This window comes from Apodemus sylvaticus, chromosome 3, assembly GCF_947179515.1.
Source record: "Apodemus sylvaticus chromosome 3, mApoSyl1.1, whole genome shotgun sequence".
NCBI classification, from domain to species: domain Eukaryota; kingdom Metazoa; phylum Chordata; class Mammalia; order Rodentia; family Muridae; genus Apodemus; species Apodemus sylvaticus.
Window position 1 is genome coordinate 86,394,819 of NC_067474.1, and position 7,463 is coordinate 86,402,281.

General features: G+C 36.5%; 1 pseudogene; it reads left to right on the forward strand.

The window, feature by feature from the left end:
• Positions 1 to 6,956: 6,956 nt before the first annotated feature.
• Positions 6,957 to 7,463, forward strand: part of LOC127680268 (glyceraldehyde-3-phosphate dehydrogenase-like) — a 17,661-nt pseudogene continuing 17,154 nt past the window's right edge.

Below are 7,463 nucleotides of genomic sequence, written 5' to 3' on the forward strand. Positions count from 1 at the left end.
TTTTAACATTTTTAAATTTGTTTTTATTTGTTTTTTGTTTCTTTTATGTATTTATTTTCTCGGTAAGTACTCTGCTGCATGTACACTTGCCTGTCAGAAGAGGGTATCAGATCCTTTTATGGATGTCCTTGAATCACCACATGGATGCCGGGAATTGAACTCAGGACCTCTAGATCAACAGCTGGTACTCTTAACCATTGAGCCATCTCCCCAGCCTCACAAATATATATTTTAAAAACTAGTAGTTTAGCCAAAAAAAAAAAAAAAAAGGCATGACATCATAGACAAGAAAGGCATGCTTGTGAAAGAAGTTAGGGTCTTTAAAAAAAAAGAAAAACAATGAATTTGCATTGAGGCAATAAAAAAGATACCTTGAGGGCATCTTAAGTATCATATTAGAGCACACCTAGAGCAGACTTCTGGGAGTCAAAGCGAAAAGATTCTGAGCAGAAAGATTTGGTGGACCCTGCTTTTCTCTCTCTCTCTCTCTCTCTCTCTTTTTTAGGGGGGGGGGAGGGGATTTGCTTTTTTCAAGACAGGGTTTCTCTGTATAGCCTTGGCTGTCCTGGAACTCACTCTGTAGACCAGGCTGGCCTCGAACTCAGAAATCCACCTGCTTCTGCCTCCCAAGTGGTGGGATTACAGGTGTGCGCCATCACCGCCTGGTTTTGGACCCTGCTTTTCTCAAGGTTTTATCACTTGGGCACTCAGACATAACTCCAGTCAAGGTCCAAAGGAAGATTGTCAGGCTATCGTATCACACATATAATGCTCATTTTGCAAACATGCAAAATTCATGAGTTAAGAAGTTATGGAGATTTTAGTTCTATTTCAGAGAAAGGTCTGAAGGTCAGGCAGCAAGTGACAGAGTTAGGATCCTACAGGCAATCCCCATGAGAAGATGTAGAGCTGTGGATATGAAGACTTAGCTGAAATGGAGACTTGGTTGCCATTACACTTATCCACCCTTATTTCCTTGAGGCAGACTCTCTCAATGAACCTCGAGTTAAATTAGCAAGTCCTGAACTACTTTTCTAAGCAGCCCCAGCCCTAAAGTTACAGATGCGCAACCACAGCTGGCTTTCTACATGGGCACTGGAGATTTGAACTCAGGTCCTCATGCTTATGCAGCCACCAAGCCTTCTCAGCCCCCAACAAACATTTCTGAATGAAGTTCTTTTTATTGTTCTTTTTATTTTCTTCTGTTATTTGTGAATGCTGGCATCATATTGAAACTATTTCCTAATATAAAATTACAAATATTTATTTCTATTACTTTTGTAAGAGTTTTATTATCATACTAACAATTCAACTTATGATTGGGATGACAGGGTGTACTGTGACTTAGTTGTTCTCAGAGCTGGTAAACAAAGTCCTCTATTGAAGATGGAAAAGAGGTATAGCATAAATGAGGAGAGGAGAGGAAAGAAGAAGAGGGCACTGGGGAGAGGAGAAGAGAGGAAAGGAAAGGAGAGGAGAGGAGAGGAGAGGGTCTTGGGAGTGCAGAAATATAATGGATCAGAGAAATTCTGTGTAACTTTTTTATGAACTGAATCAAACGCTGGACATAATCCCAAATCAAAAGCTTAAAGGAGATAGGTGAGTATAGAGTTGTGGTTCCCTAGCTGCAGGCAGCTTGCCTGATGGCAGTGTAAGAAAAGCATTGGGCATGTTTCCTCAAGGCTGGCTATTTGCCCATGAAATAAACCATGAAACCAATCAAATTAGAATAGCATACTTGGGAAGATGGAGAAATGAGGGCATGAGGTTAGTGACTGTCTATAGAAGGATAAGTTTAGGTCCTACTGGGTCTGAGATGGTTGGTAGTAGAAATAGTGTCTACAGCTTCCTGTGGTGGCCTCAAGGTAGAGAGGGAGGCCAACAGTGGGTAAGGATGCTTGTTCCAACATGAGGGCTTGAGCTTGAATCCTCAGCATCCGTGGAAAACATTTAACATAACTATGTATCCCAGTAACCCTAGGGGAGTGGAGATAAGCAGATCTCAGTGAGGCCCAGGCCAGCCAGCCTAACTGACACAGTAGACTTTTGGTTCAGTAAGAGACCATATCAAGGCCATAATCTGGAGAATGACAGAGGAATGCATCCAATGTCCTGCTCTAGTTCTGTATGCATATGCAACACTCACATGCACCACACACATATGTCATACACACACCACACATTTAAAAAAAAAAGTCAAGAAAATCAAAGTTATGAGCTGAAGAGTGGGGAAAGGGAGAGTAAACAGGTTAACAGCTCTGCTCATTGAGAATGTAGAAGCAAATATTGAGCTGTAACATGAACGTTTCAGTACTTCAGTCCTGGCTCTCCAAACATTGCCTACAAAAACAGTCCTAGATACACCCACTTTGTTTTTTCTTTCTTTTTTTTTTCTTTTTATTTTGCCATGCTTTTAAAAATTTTATACTGGGTTGATATTTTTGAGATGGGGTATGGCTTTTCCTAACTCAGTACTCAGATCTGAGGGGCCTCCTGTCTTCACAATTTTCCTGAGAGGTCTATTTAACCTTCCACATGACAGCCAACAAAGATAGTTAAAGTGTCCAAATTCATGAATGATAAACATGCATTAGGTTTATACCAGGACAGATTCAGGATCTCCCAAAAGAAGAAAAGAAAGGAAGGAAGGTGGGAATAAGAGATGAGGAAAAAAATCAAGAGCTAAAAGAGTGACTTTGTTCACTACTAAGTGTGAATACCTCACTGGGTTTTATTTTATTCCTTGGGAAATATCAGGGGGCAGCTTATTGGTTACTTCTGAATCCTGTGACCAAAGTACCCAACATAAACAATTTAAGAGAGGGGACAGACCTTATTTTGATTTATGGTTTCAGTGGTGAAACAGAGAATTATATATCACAGCATTTTCCCTGATTTTCTGCATTCTTTTCAAGATGCTCGAGTTGACAGTAAGACCAACCATCACTGGTCCTTTTATAAGTTTGATATTCAAATGTAATACTGGGATTTTAAAATGTCATTTAGTCACTATAAAATTAAAGCCTTTAAAAGCTATCCATTTTTATTAGAAAATCAAATGAAGAGGGAATTTGTCAACACATAGTATATAAAATAGTGAGATTGATGTTTCAAAGCAAGTACACAAGTATGTGAATATTCCATGTTATTGGTGTATGTATATTTATAAAAGATATGTATGTGTGTGTTTGTATAGATTTATCCCACATGCCTTTCACACATACTTACTTGTACTTATTTTGCCCCAGGTGAGGAATTTGTGGAACCCTATTGTTATTTTCTCTCTCAGATACCATGAAATGTAGAGTCTCAAGTAATTATTTTATGAAAGTTTTGTGTACATTTGTGAATTTGTGTATACCCAGAGAGCGAGAGGGCAAGCAAGTAAGTGTTTTTAGTTTATCAGCACTTGTCCTTAGTGCTAATATAGAGCTAATATGAGCTTTATAATGACAATGATATAGGCAAAGGATCATATATTTCTATATGAGTTTGGAACATGTGTATTATGTATTTACAGTATATTTTGTAGTTTGCCTGATATTTATGAACATAACTCTGAAAAGAATTTATAAGAGTTAATTTCTTTGCAATATCAAGAGATATGGGGGCAATATTATGGTTATTGGAGCTGTATCTTTGTATAGTGAAATTAGCATTACTATGTCAACATCCAGATTGCTTGTCTGTTAATATGGTAGCAGGAATCTCTAATAAAATACTCTGGGGCAAATTTTTCCATCATTCAGTTTTATTTTATGTAAAGTAATAGTTGTAAATTATAAGAGAATGTGATAGGTAATAAAGAAGATTACCTAACATTCTACTGAAGTTACTAAGGCCCAAGCAGAGATGTAAGCACTAGAAACACATTCCAATATAAAAGAAATCATTGGTCAAATTAAAGTATTAAGATAGGGATATATATACTTGGGATGCAGCTGTTTTGTGTAGAACCATGATGCAAGTCCTCCTTAGCCTGTCACCACTATCATTTTTAGCCATTTCTTCTAAGCAATCTCCATTTCTCTGTGACTCATTCAGATTGGGCAACATCAACCAAAGAAAAGAACACCTACACAGCAAAGGCAAGACTCCGAAATCACTCTAAATGTTATAACCCCAGATGCCTGTATCTCAGAAAGACAAAAACAAAAACATAAATAGTAAAGGAAATATGTATTGAATATATCCTGAAGGAAGAAATTTAGCTGAAACACAATACAAGGACTTCAAAATAGCAAGTATGCATATGTTCAAGGACCTGAAAGATGATATAAATAAATCCCTTAATGAAGGCCATGATGACAAGCACCTGAATGAGAAAAATGAAAATAATTCCAGACATGAAATTATAAGGGAATAGAATCATTAAAGAAAATGCAAACTGAAATAAACCTTGAGGTGAAAAACTCAGAATGCTAAAGAAAACGCTCACAGGTAAGCCTCACCAACATATTAAAGAAGGAAGAAGAAATGAATAGCTCAATTAAAAAAATGTTAAATCTTTTTAAAACTCCAAGCATAGAACAATCAAGAAATGGGGACAATACGAAAAGACTAAAATTAAGAAGAATAGAGACACAAAACTGTGAAGAAACCCAAGTCAAAGCCACAGATAATGCTTTAAACAGGATAACAGAAGAAAAATTCCCAATCTAAAGAAAGAGATCAAAGTACAAAAATCATAGACAACATTAAATAAGCAAGAACAGAACAACAAAATCCCGATAACAGATACTATTCAAAACACTAAATGTACAGAACAAAGGATACTGAAAGCTGCAAGGGGAAAAGACCAGGTGACATATAAAAGAAGAGGCATTAGAATAACACTGATTTTTCAATAAATATTCTGAAAATCATAAGGACCAGATGGATGTTATGCAAACTCTGAGTGACCACAGATGACGGGCCAGACTATTATACCCAACAAAACTGTCCATTATAACCAACAGATAAAGAAAAACATTCCATGGTGAAAGCACATTTAAACAATTTCTACTAATATAGCTCTACAGAAGGCATAGAAGGAAAACTTCAGTCTGAAAGCTAACTGCATCCAAGGTGACAATGTAATAATTGATCCCAATCCCAGAACAATCAAAAGAGAGGGACAATGTCCATACCATAACAACAAATTCGCTAATAACTCAATATCAATGTTCTCATTTCCCAAATTAAAGAATACATTAAGGGCTGGAGAGATAGCTCAGAGATTAATAGCAATGACCCTGAGTTCAATTTCCAGCATCAACATGGTGGCTCACAACCATCTATAATGAGATCTAATGCCCTCTTCTGGTGTGTCTGAAGACAGCAACCATATACTCCAAATAAATAAAATAAATAAATCTTTACTTTTCAAAAAGATACATTAAAAGTGTGTTTTTGTAATGAACATAAAAATGTATATAAAAATCCCAGAGTAAATAAATTAACATCATGAACCAAATGATTATTGCAGGCATCTATAGAACATTTTACTTAAAACTAAAGAAAATACTTGCTTATCAGAAATCATGGAACTTTCTCCAAAACTGAGCACATATTAAGAAACAAAGCAAGTTTAAACATATATAAAAAAGTGAAATGCCACCCATCATTTGAACTGACATCTATAAACTAAAGCTGGCAATCTACAAAAAGCAGAAAGTATACATACTCACAGAAACTGAATAACTCTTTTTCTGAATAAAAAATAGGTCTAGACAGAAATCTAGAAGGAAATTAAAACTTTACAAACTGAGTGAAAATGAAAACACACCATAGCAAAACCTAAAGGATACAAAGAAGACAGTTCTAAGAGACAAGCTCTTAACACTAAATCCCTACATCAAACTATTGGAGAAATCTTACATTACTAAATCAATCACATGTCTAAAATTTCTATAAAAACAAGAAGAAATAATACCCAAAAAGAATAGATGGGAATAGCCAGGCAGTGGTGGCCCGTGCCTTTAATCTTAGCACTTGGGAAGAAGAGACAGGAGGATGAATTTCTGAGTTCAAGGCCAGCCTGATCTACAGAGTGAGTTCCAGACAGCCAGGGCTACAGAGAAACCCTGTCTCAAAGAAAAAAAGAAAGGAAAAGAATAGATGGGAATAAATAATCAAATTCAGGGCCAAAATTATAAAACAGAAACAAGTGAGCAACCAAAAACACTTCAAAAAAATCAATGAAGCAAAAAATTGCTTCACAAAACAAAAAACAAAGAAAAACCATCAACAAGATTGACAAACCCTTAGCCCAATTATTGAAAAAATGGAGAAAGAAGATACAAATGCATAAAATTAGAGATGAAAATTGAGACATTACAATAGTCACCAAGGCAATTTAGAAGACCAATGACATATTTTAATATTTTTAATTTATAAGACCTACAAAAGCTAAATCAAGGTAAAATAAATGATTTAAATAATCCCAAAATCATAGTGAGTTGCAAGTAGTAATTAAAATCTCCCAACCAGAAAAGCTCAGGGCCAGAAGTATTCAGTATAGATTCTGTCTAGTTTAGACATTCAAAGAACTAATGCTAGTGGATCTCAAATTATTCCAAAATATAGGAACTGGAGGAACATTTCCAAATTCTTTTGATGAAGCTATACTAATCACTGCTAATTACAAAATAATATTTCTTTTTCTCTTTCTTGTTTGTTTGTTTGTTTGTTTGTTTTTTGAGGCAGGGTTTCTCTGTATAACCCTGGCTATCCTGGAACTCACTCTGTAGACCAGGCTGGCCTCCAACTCAGAAATTTGCCTGCCTCTGCCTCCTCCTCTGCTGGGATTAAAGGTGTGTGCCAACACTGCCCGGATAGAATAATATTTCTTATGAAGATATTTTTTGTTTCTATTTTTTGTTCCAATTTTATTTCTAGAAAAGTTTCTAACTTTTCCATGAGGAGACACCATGACCAAGGCAACTTAAAAAGCAAAGCATTTAATTGCCGGCTTGATGACTAGTTCAGAGAATGAGTTCATGATCATTACCATTGTGGGACGTAGGCAGCACACAGGTAGGCTTGGTGTTGGAGCAGTAGCTGAGAGCTTACATCTTATCTGCAATTTGCAGAGAGAGAGAGAGAGAGAGAGAGAGAGAGAGAGAGAGAGAGAGAGAGAGAGAGACTCAGTCTGACATAAACAATTGAAGCTTCAAATACCATCCCCAGTGACATACCTCCCCAAACAAGGCCACATCTTGTAAGACTTCCTGTGGTAGTTTGAATAAAAATGGCTCCCATAGGTTTATTTAGATGGATGTTTAGTCACTAGGGATGGGAATATTTGAAAGGATGACAAGGGTTAGAAGATGTGGTATTGTTGAACTATGTGTAGCCTTTTAGAGGGAAACTTATCATGGAGATTAATTAGCTTTGAGTTTTCAAAAGCCCATGTTAGGCCCAGCTCTCTTGCTCTCTGGTGCTCTCTCCCCTCACTCCCTTGCTTCTTCTCTCCTCGCTCA